Source organism: Nyctereutes procyonoides, unplaced genomic scaffold (assembly GCF_905146905.1).
Source record: "Nyctereutes procyonoides isolate TBG_1078 unplaced genomic scaffold, NYPRO_anot_genome, whole genome shotgun sequence".
NCBI classification, from domain to species: Eukaryota; Metazoa; Chordata; class Mammalia; order Carnivora; family Canidae; genus Nyctereutes; species Nyctereutes procyonoides.
In genome coordinates, this window is record NW_026575052.1 from 22,724,275 (window position 1) to 22,742,022 (window position 17,748).

Genomic DNA, 17,748 nt, shown 5'->3' on the forward strand with positions numbered 1-17,748 from the left:
GTAATTCTGGCCATTAGGCAAATAGGAGAATCACAGAGGCAGGGCTAGCTTCATAGACATGTGAACCTGTGCAGCCCAACAGGTCCTTGGTCTCAGGAGCTTTTTACTCTTTGCTTAATGCTCTGCTCTCTTCCTCTGAAAATTCTTAATAAGTTTTTAATGAGAGGTGCCGGATTTCCAACTTGCACTGGGTGCTACAAATTAAGTGGCTGGTCCCACATAAATGTAGTGGTTCAAAGCATCAATTTAGCATATAGACTTGGGTAAAAATTCCAACTCTAGCACTTAACTGGTTAGGAGATCTGTAGCAAGTTATTTAAACTATGTGAGCTTCTGTATATTCATCTTTAAGATGGGAATGATAGGGACGCCTGGGTGGCTCAGCGATTGAGCTTCTGCCTTGGGCTCAGGTCGCGACCCCAGGGTCCTGGGATCAAGTCCCCTGCAGGGAGCCCGCTTCTCCCTCTACCTGTGTCTCTGACTCTGTGTGTGTGTGTGTCTCTCATGAATAAATAAAATAAAATAAAATAAATCTTAAAAAAAAGAAAGATAGGAATGATAACGATACAGATCTGATGGGCTGTAAAATGACATAGTGTTTGTTTCGTTGCTCACTGCCAGAAGAGAAGCAAAGCCTCCATCAATGGATACCATTAACATTAGTTGAGCTTTGAATTGTTGAGTTGAGTTGAGTGAAATAAGGACGTGAAAGAGAGAGGGAGCATTGTAGCTGGTTGCTGGAGCAGGTACTAATTAAGGTCTAGCCTTCTTGATGTTGAATCAGTGTCCAAACTGCCTTACATAAAGCAGCCCCACTGTGGATCAAGCTTAGATATTACCACAACAGGGCTGAACTCTAACTGTATCAGCTTCATATGAGGATATACTCAATGTCTAGCTGAGGAAAAATAGCACCAGAATGAAACCTACTCCACCACCACTTCTAGATTCACTAACCACAGCTGGGGCTGGATATGATGTGACGGTGACAGGGAGTGGACTGCTGGAGTCCTGTGAGTGGTTTTCCATCATATGTCTCTGATCTGTCCACTTCTTTTCATCTCCACAGCCACCCCCTCTTCTATACCATGATCATCTCTCACCAGGACTGTTACATTAGACTGGCTTTCTGCTACCATTTTGTAAAATTTTAAAAGCAGTATTATGTATATGTGATTCACATACCGTGAAACTCACCAGTGGAAGTTTTAATTTAATAGTTTTTAGTATATTCATGATGTTGTGCAACCACCACCCTATCTATTCCAGAACATTTTCATCACCCCAACACCATACCTATCAGCAATCCCCATTCCAACCTTCCTATGGCCCCTGGAAACTATGAATCTACTTTCCGCCTGTATGGATTTGTCTATACTAGACATTTCATACAAAGGGAATCATACAATGTAGGGTTTTTTGTGTCTGGTTTCTTTCACTTGCATAGTACTTTCAAGGGCTATTCATACTGTAGAATGTATCTGTACTTCATTCTTGTTTTATTGCAAATAATGTTTCATTGTATGAATATACCACCTTTTGTTTATCCATTCATCAGTTGATGAACATTTGGGTTGTGTCTACTTTGGGGATATTTTGGAGTTTTTTGTTTTTTAAAGATTTTATTTATTTATATTAGAGAGAGAGAGAGAGAGAATCTCAAGCAGACGCCAAGCTGAGCATGGACCCAGATATGGGACTTGATTTCACCACCCCGAGATCGTGACCTGAGCTGAAACCAAGAATCAGATGCTGAGCTGACTGAGCCACCCAGGTGCCCCATCTGCTTTGGATCTATTTTGAATAAGGCTGCTATGTGTACTTATGTTCAAACTTTTGGTATGGACATGTATTTTCATTTATTTTGGTTAAATACTTAGGAATAGAATTACTGGGTCATATGATAACACTTTTTTTTAAACTTTTTGAAACCTGCGAAACTGTTTTTGCATTGTAGCTGTACCATTTTATAATTCCTCCAGCAAAGTATGAAGGTTCTAATTTGTCTACATCCTTACCAATACTTGTTATTGTCTGACTTTTAAGTTTTAGCCATCCTAGTGTGTTTGGAGTGGTATCTCATGGTTTTGATTTACACTTCCCTAATGATGTTGAATATCTTTTCATGGACTTAGTGGTCATTTCTATATTTTCTTTCAGAAAATGTACATTCACAGCTTTTACTCATTTTTTGAAATTGGACAAGGACTATTAGTGCATAGAAGAACTATGTACTAAAGACTTTTCTTTCCCTCATTGAATGATTTTGGCATCCTCATCAAAGATCAATTGGTCATAATATAAGGATTTATTTTGGGGTTCTCAGTTTCATTCTATTGATCTGTGTTCATCCATATGCTAATACTATCTTGATTACTGTAGCTTTAGAATAAGTTTCGAAATCAGTAAGTGTGAGTCCTCTGATTTTCTTCCTTTTCAAAATTGTTTTGGCTATCCTGGGTCTTTTATGTTTCCGTATAAATTTTAGGATCAGCATGTCAATTCCCCGCCCCCCCCCAAAAAAAGTAGCTAGAATATTGATAGGGATTGCATTAAATCTGTAGATCTCTTTGGAGAGTGTTGTCGTCTTAACCATATTAAGCCTTTCCATCCATGAACATGGTATATCTTTCCATTTATTTAGATCTTTCAATAATGTTTTATGGTTTCCAATGTAAAGCTCGTATTTCCTTTGTTTAATTTATTCTTATGTATCTCATTCTTTTGGTGCTATAATAAATTGAATCGTTTTCTTTATTTCATTTTTACATTCTTCTTTGCTAGTTCCTGATTTGTCTATCTCAATCCTGTGTTCTGAAACTTATCTGAACTTCTTATTAATTCTAATAGTTTTTTTTTCTGGTTTCTTTAGGGTTTTTATATACAAGATTATGTCATCTGCAAATAAGGAGAGCTTTACTCCTTTCTCTCTAGTATGGATGCTTTTTATTCATTTTTCTTGCCTAATTGTCTACTAGAGTCAGTATAATGCTTAATATAAGTGGTAAAACAGACATCTTTGTCCTGTTTCTGATCTTGGATCAAAAGCATTCAGTTTTACACCAAGTATGATGTTAGATGTGGGTTTTTAGTAGATGCCCTTATCAGACTGAGGAAATTCCTTCTATTTCTAGTTTGTTGAGTGTTTTTCTAATGAAAAGGCTACTGCCATTTCCCCCCAAACTCTACCCATTCTCCCAAAGGCATTTGGAAGAATCTTTCAACTATAAGCCTTTCCATGTTACTCCTCTAAAAATGTTCAGAAACTCCCAAGAGTCATTAGGATAAAGTTTAAATTCCTACAAGATAATCCATTATTCAGGACCTCTATTGTTTTAACCTCTCTCTCTCTCCTTCCTTGTACTCTGGCCACATTCACCTTCTCATTTCACTGCCTTTGTGCCCACTCTTCTGTCTGAGACTTCTACCCATTGCCCTTTATACCTGGTAAATTCCTACTCACCTCTTTATTTTCATTAGCTATTTGTGAAGACTTTCCAGGTCCTGAGACCCAGTCAGATATCACAGTGCTGTGTTCTCATATCTCCTTTGCTTTTATAGTCCTTACCGCAACATGTGATTATTTGACTGATGCTAGTCTTTTCACAGAACATATACGGCTTGAGGGCCAGGACTGTGTCTGTCTTACTAACCACTTTATCCCCAGTCACTGAAGTAATACCTGGCACAAGGAAAGAATACTTTCAGGAAATATTTTAATGAACAAGCTCAACCAAACCAGCCCATCTATATGGAGGTAAAATAGGGGGTGATAATCTCCTGACACTACTCTTAGTTATAAAGACCCTTAATGCTTCATTCTTTTTTCCCACCATGTCCTAGTCTAGAATGCTTCAGAAGAAAAGACCTATTTTATATGCTAAAGTTGCAGGGAAAAGTCTCTTTGGAGATGATTTTTAAGCTGAGTCAATGCTATAAATCCTTCTCATTCTCCATGAAGCCTCCCTGATTACTGCCAGTCATAGATAATCTCTTCCTTCTTTTCATAATATCTACAGTTTTTTATCTATATTCCTTTTTTATCTATATTCATGATTTTCATTGTTATCATTACACATATGCTAGTCCTGTTTCCCCTACCACTTGCAGTTAAAAAACTATAGATGATTTAATCTTGGTATCCTCCCATCTCCTTAGTCCTTAGCAATGTGTTCAGTGTACAAAAGAGTGACAATGACCAGGAAGTACATAATTTAAAGACTGAAGAAAAAAGTACAGTTTTTTTTCAATCTAGTTTTATTCTCCAGTATATGTTTTTGGGTACTTTTAACATAAAAATTGTTACTGCAATTCAATTATTAATAAAAATCAAAATTTTGGTGAGCCTATTAGCCAAAACTTCTAACTATCTAAAGTGTGGCCATGGTAAATCTTTTACAGTAGTCAGATGGGTCTATATGCCATCCTCATCTGCCAACTTCACTTTAAACATTTCCTTATTGCTTGCTTAAGTTATTTGCATCCACCCAGAGTGCCTGCCTGCCTCTCTACCTGTCCTTTGAGGACCATTTTAAATCCTATCTCATCCTTGAAGACATTCATGATCATCCTTCCACTTCCTTAACACATGTTTCTTCTAACTTCATCATTAGCCCCTTTCCCTGCATGTTTCATGGCTCTTCAAGCCATCTGCAAGCTCCTTGAGATCATGGGCTTTGCTGAAGTCTCTTTCCATGGTCTCAGCACATCCACGCCCATGGCTATTGGAAGTGGGAATATAACAATTTCTACAACCACAGTTTGATTCCAGGATTATGCCATTGCCCAGACTTCCCTCCTAGAATATATAGGTCCAGCTTCCTCTGATCCCCACCAGACTTCTTCTTGCATTGGCTTTCCTTAGTGCATATTTTCCTTCACTCTTTACCTTGTCTCCTGTTCTTGTTCAAGCTCTATCTAGGTGGCTTACAATTGGACTGACTTATCCCTTCCTATGGCTATCAGCCTAACACATCACAGTAACAAGACAGAATGCCCATGCCCAGATTCTCTCATATATTATCATCTCCTCCTGTTGGAAGAGGAATACTAGACAGCATGAATTAGCTCTTGGTCATGTTGAGATACTTCTATCCCTGGCAAAATGCCTGGTGCCCCAAATTGGTATCAGAATATTAATTCTAATGTGCTAAGTGTCAGAGTCTTAATTTAAAGCAGGAAGGGAGTGTGAAAAGAGTGCAATACCCAATAAAGTTCTCTTGTAGACATAGCCTATACGACAAGGGCCTATTTATCCTTGGAAAATTGAGGAAATGTTCTACCCTGGGATCTTCATGTATATTGTAAAATAATTCTATTAATGAGAGATGGAGTCCAGAGTGGGTTTTAGACAACAAAGGAAAAAATCCCAACTCAATTGGTCATAAAGCATTAGTTTAGGATGTGTTTTTTGTTATTTCCCCAAAATAGAGGTTCCCAAATTCTAGATGAGGGAACATTTCCTGGGTGCTGGATTATATGCATAAAATCAGCACTCACTCCAACAACAACAACAACAAGAAACAGCCCTGATTTGTTGTGTTTGTCTATTTCCATAGAGTAAATATTTCCACCGTGGCCAATTTCAAGCTACCAGGGATATTACAACTGGCTTGCAAATTACCTGCAGCTTGTCTAACTCTACAAGTTAGCTCCAGCACCCCGTGAGGCAAGTCATTATACCTGCTACTGTGAGATACAAAGCCCCTCTCCTGACTTCAGTGAGCCTATAACCTAGTGGAGATACAGACATACCCACTTTGATCACTTGCTTTAGTTTTGTTTTTTCCAAAAGCAATCTGTATCAGCCATGATATTTATTGTTATTTGGAGCCCATCAAGGTAACTACAATGAGTTTCCCAAAGGTTTAATTATCAAAGATTTATAGGCTGCCAATTTCTAATAATGCAGCTATAATATCATCTGCTCTACAGTTCTACCTTATTACATTTTCAAGAGCCACCATCTAACTGAGTTCTTGAGTAATTTTTTTCAGCATTAAGGCATTTGTGACTAGACACAACTAGTCTTTCAAGATATTTAAAGATCATTAGCAGAAAAAAAGTCTCCATTCCAACAGAAGTTCTTTTGATGGAACAAGATAAAATTCCTCCATTCGCTCTCAGATTTTGTATTATTTATGAATAAATCACAAATCACGGGGAGAGGGCAGCAAATGGAGATGAAAGCACATTGCAGGAACACATGTTGATGTCATGTACAGCACGTACTGAAAATACTTCCCTGCTCCTTAGTGGGACATGGGAAATGATCTGTGTGGTAATACAGTTTGCTCAAAAGTGGAACTAGCAAAAAACCCGCAGAGATTTGCATCTCTGGTAATGGGTGAAGTCTTGAAAGTTTGTTTGTTTTTTTTGTTTTTTTTTTTGCAAGCAGATTGTGGGAGAAAAGCAAGAGAGAAAGTAAGAATGGGTAGACACTTCCCTTAATAAGTTTCATTAAGAGGGATCCCTTCTCTGATGACACCCTGTATGGACTCAAGGGCCTAAACAAATAAAGTGAGAGAATATCATGTTCTGTGCAATTCATTCTGAATTTGGCCACTTCAATTTTCTTTTCTTTTCTTTTTTAGATTTTTTTTTTTTTACATTTTTCTACTTTCAAGTTGTGCTCATCTTTCCCACTGTGGCCACCATATTTGCTCTCTTTCTGTATCATTGTCAGCATCCTTCCCACTGGGGCTGGATTCTCCAGGGAGTCTAGAAGCCTGGGACATTTGCTCTTAGGCAGCCTTCCTTTAGATGATGATCAGCAGAGATTTATTGACTTTTGTTCCCTCACACTTCCACGACTTCTGACTCCCTCTGAAAACTCCCCCAGCACTCTTTAGTATCTGCCTGGGAAAGTAGACAAGTCAATGGGACTTTGTTATTAGGTATATGTGCTTGGATTCAAGTCCTTTCTCCATTTCCTGCATCCCACTCACTAAGTAGCCTGGGACAATTTCCTCAGCCTTTTGTAGAAGTTTTCCCATCTATAAAATGGGTACAGAGTTAGACTTAATAAATGTTGTTTTTAGTTATCCATTCAATGCGCTCAGGAAGATTTATGTAATCTCCCTAGTTAGAGAGAATCTATCTCTCTTCTTGTCTTCCCATGGACTAAATTAGGTTATGTGCTTCCTTGTCCTTACTAAATCGGAGCCTACTTGAGGTCGCCTCCATCCATCATATTCATATTCATTCATCAGTGTCACTTTTGAGTGCCTGACTGTGTCTGGCAGAGTGACTTGAAGGCTGGAACCTCCTTAAGGATGGAGAGCATGGCTGTCTTTGCTCAGTGCTTCTGTGCTTCAGCATAATGCTAATAAAAGCTCCGCATGCAAGAGATATTTGTTAGAGGAAGAATGGGCACATAAGTAATAGCTTAATACATATGTTTTATAAGAGATGGTGCATAAATCAATGGTAGGTAGCTACAAGTTCTTGAAAGTTCATGTTCACCATTGTTTGACTGGAGTTCACTATTAACATACTCAGTAAATGATTAGCGAATGAATTATCTTATGAGCCAATGGATCTGGTGACATTGAATCTCCTACTGCCCCATGCATGGAAAGCAACTTGCAGCCTAAAAATACAACTGGGTAGTTTGAGTAACATTTTGCTATTAGAATCAATGGAACAAATATCACAAAATCAAGTGAGTTTTCCCCAAATCCGTGATTCTCAACCAGGGCATTTTTGCCCTCCATGGGACATCTGGCAACATCTGGAGACATTTTTGGTTGTCATAACTCAGGGACTACCACTGGGATCTATAGTTTAGAGAGACTGCTAAATGGCCTATAGGATGCACAGAACAGTCCCCATGACAGAGAATTATCTTCCCTCAAATGTCAACAGAGCAGTTTTCACTCATATAGGGAATATAAGAAATAGTGAAAGGGATTATAAGGAAAAGGAAGGAAAATGAGTGGGAAAAATTAGAGAAGGAAACAAACCATGAGAGACTCCTAACTCTGGGAAATGAACAAAGGGTTGCAGAAGAGGAGGTGGGCGGGGAGATGTGGTACCTGGGTGACGGGCACTGAGGGGCGTACTTGATGGGATGAGCACTGGGTGTTATACTATATGTTGGCAAATTGAACTTCAATAAAACAAAAAAAGAGAAAGAAACCTTGCTGTAAATGATCAGCTAGGGGGAGATTTTTTTTTCCATAGCAACACATTTTTTTTGAGATTTTATTTATTTTTTCATGAGAGACACAGAGAGAGGCAGAGACATAGGCAGAGAAGCAGGCTCCCTGCAGGGAGCCCAATGCGGGACTCGATCCCAGGACCCTGGGATCATGCTCTGAGCCCAAGGCAGCTGCTCAACCACTGAGCCATGCAGATGCCCCATAGCAACATTTTAAAATGTGGGTCAGAATTATTGAGATGCTCTACATAATCCCTGCCTCCTTCACAGATTCATAGAAAGTCAGGATCTAAAGGAACCCAGGAGATCATTAAGTTCAAACTCCTCACTTTACATCGGGGATCCTGCAAGTCCAGAAAGGGAAGTGAATGCTCAAGGTTGTGTAGTTGATAAGTGGGCCAAGCCAAGTGAAGAAGCTAAGCTAAGCCTGGGCCCAGGCTTTTCCTGCTCCCTTTTCAGTATGTCAGCAATTGAACTTCCTTTCAGCTCCTACCTGCAGATTCAGCTCCAGCCCAGACCCAGCTGCCCATCTTACTCCTGTTTTCCCCAACTTCCATCATCGACACCCTACCTAGAGGACTTTTGCCAGATCCATGACCCACCAGTACTATTATTTATATAATAATTACACTTAAATGGACATTGACTTTTTCCTTAAATAAAAGTTTAATAAGGAAATCTTTCATCGGCACTATAAGTAAAGGCTGGTTGGATTTGCTGTAATGAAAAGGGACCTAAAACTTGGCACAATGCAAACAAAAATGTTCAGTGTTCACTTGATACTGTTGCATCTTTAAGTCTCCAAGCTTCAGCCTCTTTGTTAAAAAGGGAGATTCGCAAGTGTAGGTGGTGTTAAGGACATATTGGCACCAAACTGAGACTTTCTCCTTAATGTAATAAGAGGCATTAAAAAAGAATTGAAAAGGGAATGCATTTCTCACTGTGTGCTTCAATATTATTTATTACCATGCCCATGTGCCACGGAAAATCATCTTGTATTCTCCCAGTGGTATATTTATTTTTGGAAAGACTGGATTAAGAGGAATAAAAGAGACCCCGATCACTTCCACCTTCTTTGATATGAGTTCCTTCTTTAGCCTCCCAGACTGAAGGAATGCAGGCATCCTGGATTCTTGTGTGTTCCCATGCCAAACACAATTAAGTAGGGAAAGAAAGAGAAATTGAATGAGGAAGTGTTCATGCTTTGCAAGCTCGGACAGGATACATTTAGGTGGTCAGAGGGTATAATAGAATTCTAAGATTATCCCCAGTGACCTGCACCTTTGTATCATCCCCTCCCCTTTGAGTGTGGGTTGAACCTATGAATATGATTATACCACACCTGGGATTGTTACATTGCATTGCAATAGGGAGATTACCCTGGGTGGGCCTGACTTAATCATGTGAGTGCATTAAAAACCAGTTTTCTTCAGCCGATATCAGAGAGATGGACCCCAGCTGGCTTGGAAGAAAGCAAACATCCAAGTCGTGAAGTGCCAGTGGGAGCCACCTGGCAAGAAACTACGGGCAGGCTTGAAGCTGAGAGCAGTTCCCAATTGACAGCTAACAGGAAAACTGGAGGTTAGTTCTATTATCTGCAAGGAAATGGATTCAGCCAACAACCAACTGGCATACTAGCGGACCCTGATCCCAGACTTCTAGACCTAGAAACTGTGAGATAATCACTTTCTGTTGTTTTGAGTTCCTAAGTTTGTGAGACGTTGTTACATAGCAACAGAAAGCCACTATAAAGGGATACAGAGACGAGTATGTTAGATTGGCTGGCACCAGGGAACTTATATTCTAGTCCTGAAGATACACACGGAGGCAACTTAAAAATTAATCAGGGTATTTAAGCTTGTGTCTGGGAAAGGCACAAACAATGTAAAGAAAAAGAAATGTGATTAAGAAAAATCAGAGAAGGCCTCATGGGGGAGGTGACATTTGCACTGGCCTTAAAGTTCAAAGAGAATTTTGGCCAACAGAGAGGTGGACCCAGGGCAAGCACCTACTGGATTGACCAGGTTCCTGCTCAGCCTTGAGCACATGGAGCCATGTAGAGTATCAGCCCTGGGTTTAGTTATGTAGTTTCAGTCCTGGCTCTACCACTTACCTACTTTGAGCAAGAGAATTAAGCTCTCTGCTCCTCAATGTCCTCATTGAAGAAGGGGTAATGATTACAGTGTCTACCTATAGTTGACAAAAATCCCATGGCCAGAAAATGGCAGAGCCTTCGCTGCTTGTGTGTGCTACCTCCACAGCTGGACCCACCTACGTGGACGTGAAGCTTCTGACATTGAACTCCTTCCCGGAGACTGCCTCCAACATTTATAGGGCCCAGGGCAGGACTACAAATAGAAGCCCACGTACCATATGTCTGGATATTTACAAGTTACAAAATTGAGTGCAAGGCTGTTAAATAAAATAAATTCTATCCTTATACTTCGGCAAATACACTTTCATAATGACAAAATAGAAGAAAACCCAAAGGTCTTAAAAAGATTGGCTCAGGCTACCTTGCCTCCACTTGGGACACCTCTAACGGCCATCCCAGTGTCAGAGTTCTGACTGTATAAAGGACCAGCTTCTCCCTTTGCCCAATTCTACCTTCCCACTTCCTGACCGAAATGTCTCCTGAGAACATTCTCCCAGGAGCCTTCTGCAGAAAGGTCCATTTCCAGGGGACCCAGTCCAGGACAGCTGATCTCTCATACTCCATCATTTGGGGATGTAGGATCTTTCACTTGTAGGAGAGAAAATCTTTTTTTTTTTTTTTAGGATTTATTTATTTATTTTAAAAATAGAGAGAGTACCTGAGTGGGGTGAGGAGTATAGGGGGAGGGAGAGACAATCTTGAGCAGACCCCTCACTGAGCAAGGAGCCCAACGTAGGGCTTGATCCCACTACCCATGAGATCATGACCTGAGCTGAAATCAAGAGTGGATGCTTTAGCCAATTGAGCCATCCAGGTGCCATCTTCAGAGAAATTCTAATCTGTACCTTTGACTCCTCCATCCACTTCCCTAGTGCATATTTGTCCACACCTGATGGTTCAAAGCCAGGAGCCGTGGTTATGGAAGGAAATGTTGTTGCTGTTACCTCTTTATTAAAGTGAAGCAGTGCGTCCTCCTTTGGCAGTGTGCCCCGTGAACGCTCCCCCTTGGGAGGACCAGCTCTGTGTGCCGATCACATTCGGCATTTGAAAAAACATTTAATTATGTGCAAAGAGAGAGTCCATGTGTCACTCGTGGGCCAGGTTTGTTTGGGATTTTATTATCATACATATCACTGTAGCCTATTATTCCTGGACAGATTGGACAAGTTTCAAGGTTAATAAAAATGTTCTGGCAAATTGTTATTTTGAAAGTGATTGAAGGAAATGTCCCACTTGGAGCATATGTTTGACCTTTTGGGGGAGAAAAAGGAAGAAAATGCTCATGGAAGCCTAATGCAGCTTGATTCTTTTGACAGCTCTAAATTGTTTGGCGCGTGTTGAGGTGCTCTAAGCACCCCAGAGACTGGCATTTCCTTCCCAAGTCTCTTCCATCCACTTGGACGCGTCACTTTAGGTAATAATGATAATAATCATAAAGTAATAAGTTGCATTTTTCCGTCAGGCCCAGCACTACATGCTCCATGGGTAGTATCCCGTTCAGTGTTCACAACCCTGGCAAGTCAAGACTCTTTCCACCTCTTGTGTGCCAAAGAGGGAAATGAAATAATTTATCCAAGGTCATGATGGAAGTGGTAATACCTGGCTAGAAACCCAGGTCTGTCCATCTCCAAACAACCCAAACACTGCTTGTCTTCAGCCACAGCTCAAAGATGCCACTGGCACTGGCTGAACCCGGCCTGCCCACTACTCTTTCCTGGCCACCTGCCAGGCCCTGCGTCTCTGTGCCTGAGGGCTGGCTCTCCCATTTTATTGAGGTATCACTGACAAATAAAAATTATATGTACTAGAGGTATACAATGTGATGAATTGATACTCATATTTGTTGTGAAGTGATTACCACAATCGAGCTAGTTAACACATCATTATCTCACATAGTGAACTCTGTATGTGTTTGCATGTGTGTGCTGAGAACACTTAGGATCTATCCCCTTAGCAACTTTCAAGTATTCAATACAGTATTCTTTTTTTTAAAAAGATTTTATTTATTTATTCACGATAGTCACAGAGAGAGACAGAGAGGCAGAGACACAGGCAGAGGGAGAAGCAGACTCCATGCAGAGAGCCCGATGTGGGATTCGATCCCGGGTCTCCAGGATCGCGCCCCAGGCCAAAGGCAGGCGCCAAACCGCTGCGCCACCCAGGGATTCCCCAATACAGTATTCTTAACTATAGCCATCATGCCATACATTAGATCCTCAGAACTTATTCATCTTATAACTGAAAGTTTGTACCCTTTGGCCAACATCTTCCCATTTCCTTCTTCCCTGAGATCCTGATAACCACCATTCTACTTATCTGCTTCTGTGAGTTTGACATCTTTAGATTCAACCTATAAGTAAGATCATTCCGTATTTGTCTCTCTGGGTCTGGCGTATTTCAATTAGCATCAGGTCCTCCAGGTCCAACCAGATCTGCAGAAGGCTGCATTCCCTTTGCAGAGCAGGCTATAAGTGCTAGGGAATTAGGACCCCAGAAGGAACTGTCAACTGACAATTCTTGAGTATTGGTGTATAAATGTCCCGGGTCCCTCATCCCTTGCAAGGAGGGGATAATTCTGAGGCCATGTGTTTCTTCTGAGGTTGAGCTCCAGCCACCCACTGTGGGAGATGACCTAACAAAGCACCTTTTATTGGCAGTGTTCCCTTTCCTGTATCATGTCTCTACTACCCCATTGGTGTCCTTGGCACCTCCCAAATAAATTATTTGCACTTAAATCTTTGAATTTTTTAAAAGATTTATTTATTTATTTGAAAGAGAGAAAAAGAGAGTGAGAGAGGGAGAGTGTGCAAGAAAGGGGAGGGGCAGAGGGAGAGAATCTCCAGCAGACTCCCTGATGAGCACAGAAGCCGACACAGGGCTCAATCTCATGACCTGAGCCAAAACCAAGACTTGGACGTTCAACTGACTGAGCCACCCAGGTGCCTCTCTTTGGGCTCTTTTGGAGTCACGTTGGAAAAATATGAACAGAGACAAGGATTGTGTGAAAGTATCCCTGGTTTTGGAAATCTGTGTCCTGTACAGATTGAGGAAGGACTGGAAGTATTGGACTGACCCGTGCTGCTCCCCTGATGATAACATTGACTTTTGAAATTTATACCCCCAGTTACTTTGGTCCTAACACGAGTGACTGAGGTTAACACTCAACCACCCTCATGTTGGCAGGAAAATGCTATTCCAGGTAAACTCTTCCCCAAGGAAATTTATAACCAGAAGTTATAAGTTTAAGACTTTCAGAGATGCTCAAGGACACAAGCAGACAACTCAAGTTAGTGTGCTGGACAGTCCATGGCACTCATATCCACAGATTCTGCCCTGTGCTCCCTAGGTTTGCATCCTAGCTCCACTACTTAAAGGCAATGTGACCTTGGGCAAACATCTTAATCTTCCTGGGACTTAATATACTCAGTAGTCAAAGCATAATAATGTCCTATCTACCTCATGAAGTTGTTGTGAAAATAATTTAATTCATATGAAGAGTTTAGATAGTGCTTAGAACACAGTAAGTGCTAGATAAGTATTACCTATTATTATTATTATTATTATTAGCATATCACAAGAGAGATGTGAGATTAGCATCCAACAAATGTGAGGTGTTGTTTTTCAAAGTTTCCCTAACTCTCCTCTTATAGGACCCACAGTTCCATGTGTAAAACCACAAGGCAAATCAGCAATCTCAAGTCATCAAGATGTATGATGATAGCTCTGTGTCCCTCCTGCCATGCACTTGTGCACATTTGTCCATACAGTACATTATAGCGATATTCCAGATCTGCCCCCAAAATAAGCTAAGGTAGTCACCTTTCTAAAATAACTTTTATTTTTCAGATGAAGACCCTATATTGTCTCACAAGCCAGGCCCACCATGATAGGGGCTTCCCCTCCTCTACCCAAACTTAATCACACCCACTTTCCACTTATAGGATGCTATGCACCCGAGTACCTCAATAACAGAGCCCTCTGTCCAGCCCTACCTCGGTGCAGTTGCTTTTACCATTTCTCATTTGAAGGCCTACATTTTCTGTAAACTCTATTCAAGGGTCCTTTAGAATTTCCCTTTCTGCAAAATCTCATTTATTCTACTTGACCCACCTCCTCCATGATTACTTAGCTCCTCATTATCCTCTTCCTTCCTAGCTCCTCTATACACATTGGGCAATTCATTATATTTTGTCTTGTGAAAAGGAGCATGTTCTGGGTGTGTAGTCAAAAGGCCTAGGTATAAATCTCTTGTACCTTAACCAAGATACATAACCTCTCTGAGTCTTAGTTTCTGTATGCATTATCATCATTCCTTCGTCATTCAGTCAACAGACGTTTTTGACCAGCTGCTATGGGCCAGCCATTGTGCCAGGCCCTGGAGATGTGACATAAGTGAGACCACGTGGTTTCCACCTTCATGGAGCATGGAGTGAAGCAGAGGAGACAGGCCCTAAACAAATAATCACACAATTCAATAGCTAATTAATCAACTATAATTGTGGTAAGTGCCAGAGTAGGCGCTATGGATAGACAGCACGCCGACATCCCCTTTGCACCTGCAGATCACCTGTAACTTTGAATGACAGCTGACAGCTCTTCCCCTGGCACTGATGTCTCTATGCCTGAGAGCTTCCTCTGGGGCAGAGGACACACCCGGGAGCAATTTGCAATGAGAAAAGGGAGTCAATGAATAGTACTCCATCTTCCTTGCCCCCTGAGAAGACAATTCTGGGACATGTTCTAGAGCAGGGTCAGCAAGCTTTTCCTCAAAGAGCTAGATAGTAAACATTTTAGGCTTTGTGGGCCATGTGGTCTCTGTCACAACTACTCTACTGCAGACAGTACATAACAAAGAAGCATGGCCATATTCCAATACAACTTTACAAAAATAGGCAGGTGGCCCCCAAGCCGTAGTTTGCCTACAACCATTCTAGACTCTCAAAGAGTCCCCAGAGGAATTGGGTCCAGTTACCCATAGCTGTATTTACCCACTAATACACTAATGGTCTCATTTCCCTTCCCAGCCTCCCCCATGCCCCTCCCTTACCACATGCATTGAGGTCACCTCCCAAATCCCAATCCTGGTTCTGCTTTGGAAGAAAACCACATTGAAAGCAAGGGTTATGAAGGAGAAGTGTAAGAAGTTATGAGACCATGTAACAGGAAACTCATCCGGCCTCATTGTGTCAGAGAGAATATTCCAGGCAGAGGGAACAGCATGTGCAAAGCCCTGAACAAGAAGGAATCACGGCTGCTTTGAAGTCCTTGAACAATACTAGTTGTTGATGGAGTACATAGGAGGAGGTTGGAATAACAGAATCAGGGGGAACAATGGCCAGAGAGAGAGAGAGAGAGAGAGAGAGAGAGACGAAGCTGTATCCTACAGGACCACCTAGGCTCTGCTGAGGCCTCAGGCTTAGATCCCTGGGCTGTGGGAGCTGCTGAAGGAGACTAGGAGCCCAGCAGCATGGTGAGCTATGCATGCACAGGCCGGGCTCAAAGGGGCCATGAACAGCTCCACTCCCTGTCACCCTGGCCCATGTTAGTGACCTTCCCCCGCTGCTCCACTCACCCCCATTCACTTAGAATTCTAGGCAGAAAATTACAAATATCACCCTTGAACAGGACTCATAAACAGTTAAGTACCCTCTATCAACAGGGAATAGAGGGGAAAATACCCAATAAAAATACATAATAAAACAACTACAGAGCAAACAGAGCTTCTGCGCTCAGGCCCTGCCAGGTTATTACTGAGACTAGAAGGATTTTGCGGTAATATTATTTGATTTTACTGGCTCCCTGCCAATTATTTCAAAATGCCCTTTATTCCTTCCTACTTTGTATCTTCGTCTCGAAGAACGGATGCTCTAAATCTTCAGTGGGGAATCCTGGAAAAATAGACCTCTTCCTCCTTCAACCCGTCACAGGAGCAAGAAAGAAGGAAATGTCACCGAGTTTTCTGTGTGTTTGTACTTCTTCCAGAAATCCCTTTCTTCCAGGGGCATAGGCACTTCTGAACCTAGCAGCCCCTTTAAGAGGTAACCCTGTATTGCTCGTGGGCAGAGAAAACTGTCTATCCTCCTCTATAAGATTCCATGCCAGTATTTGCAACTTGAGGGTGGATAAGTACACAGAGACCTAAGGAAGTTTCTAGAAGCCTCTTGGCACACTGGCTAGGTTAGGGGACTATTTTCCAGGAGAGTTTCAAGTGGCAGTCACTTGGTCCCCATAGATAGACAATCTGTAATAGCACTCAGGCCTTCCAGCATAGATTTCAGGATGTTTCTGCACTTCTCCAAGACTGAATTCACTCCGCCCCAAGCCATAGCCATGCTTTACATGCATGTGCAAGGCATCCCCCCAGTCTCTCAGCCTCTCCTTACATGTCACCCCAGCATGCAAACAGATGTCTGTTTGTGCACATGTGAATTGGGCTCCTCTTGGGTTCTGAGGAATTTGTACTGCTCTTAGAAATAACATCAGCACTGACATATTTGTAGATCCAAAGAGAAAGTCCGTTCAAATATCTCCACCAGAGGTAGTGCTTGGATGTTGGACAGATCTTTCAATTTTTTCTTTTATTTCTTCCACTAGAATTCTTTTGACAATGGTGAACTTTGTTAGGGAACCATAAATCCCCAAAAGGTAGGAGCACCTTTTTGGCTGATGTGTTCAATTTCTCTTGGTTTCACCTGACAAAAAATCGAGCTAAAACTTTCTTAAGCAAAATGGAAATGAGAGGGATGTCTGGGTGGCTCAGTGGTTGAACGTCTGCTTTGGACTCAGGTCCTGATCCTGGAGTCCTGGGATTGAGTCCCACATTTGGGCTCCCCGCAGGGAGCCTGCTTCTCCTGTGCCTGTGCCTCTCTCTGTGTATCTCTCATGAATAAATAAATAATATCTTTTAAATAAGCATTTTTTAAAAATTTATTTATTCAGAGAGAGAAAGAGAGACTGAGAGGCAGAGACACAGGCAGAGGGAGAAGCGGGCTCCATGCAGGGAGCCTGACGCGGGGCTCGATCCTGAGTCTCCAGGATCAGACCCCGGGCTGCAGGCGGCGCTAAACCGCTGCGCCACAGGGGGTGCCCAAATAATATCTTTTAAAAAGCAAAAACAACGGAAATGAGGTGAGCCCAACAGAAAAGACCAGGGCTACAGGTGCCACATGGTTCCGTCTTTTCTTCTCCTTTTTTTTTTTTTAAATTTTTTTTAAATTTATTTATTTATGATAGTCAGAGAGAGAGAGAGAGAGAGAAGCAGGCTGCATGCACCGGGAGCCCGATATGGGATTCGATCCCGGGTCTCCAGGATCGCGCCCTGGGCCAAAGGCAGGCGCCAAACTGCTGCGCCACCCAGGGATCCCCTAGCTGTGACTTTAAAATACTTTTTGACACCTGGGTGGCTCAGCGGTTGAGTGTCTGCCTTCAGCCC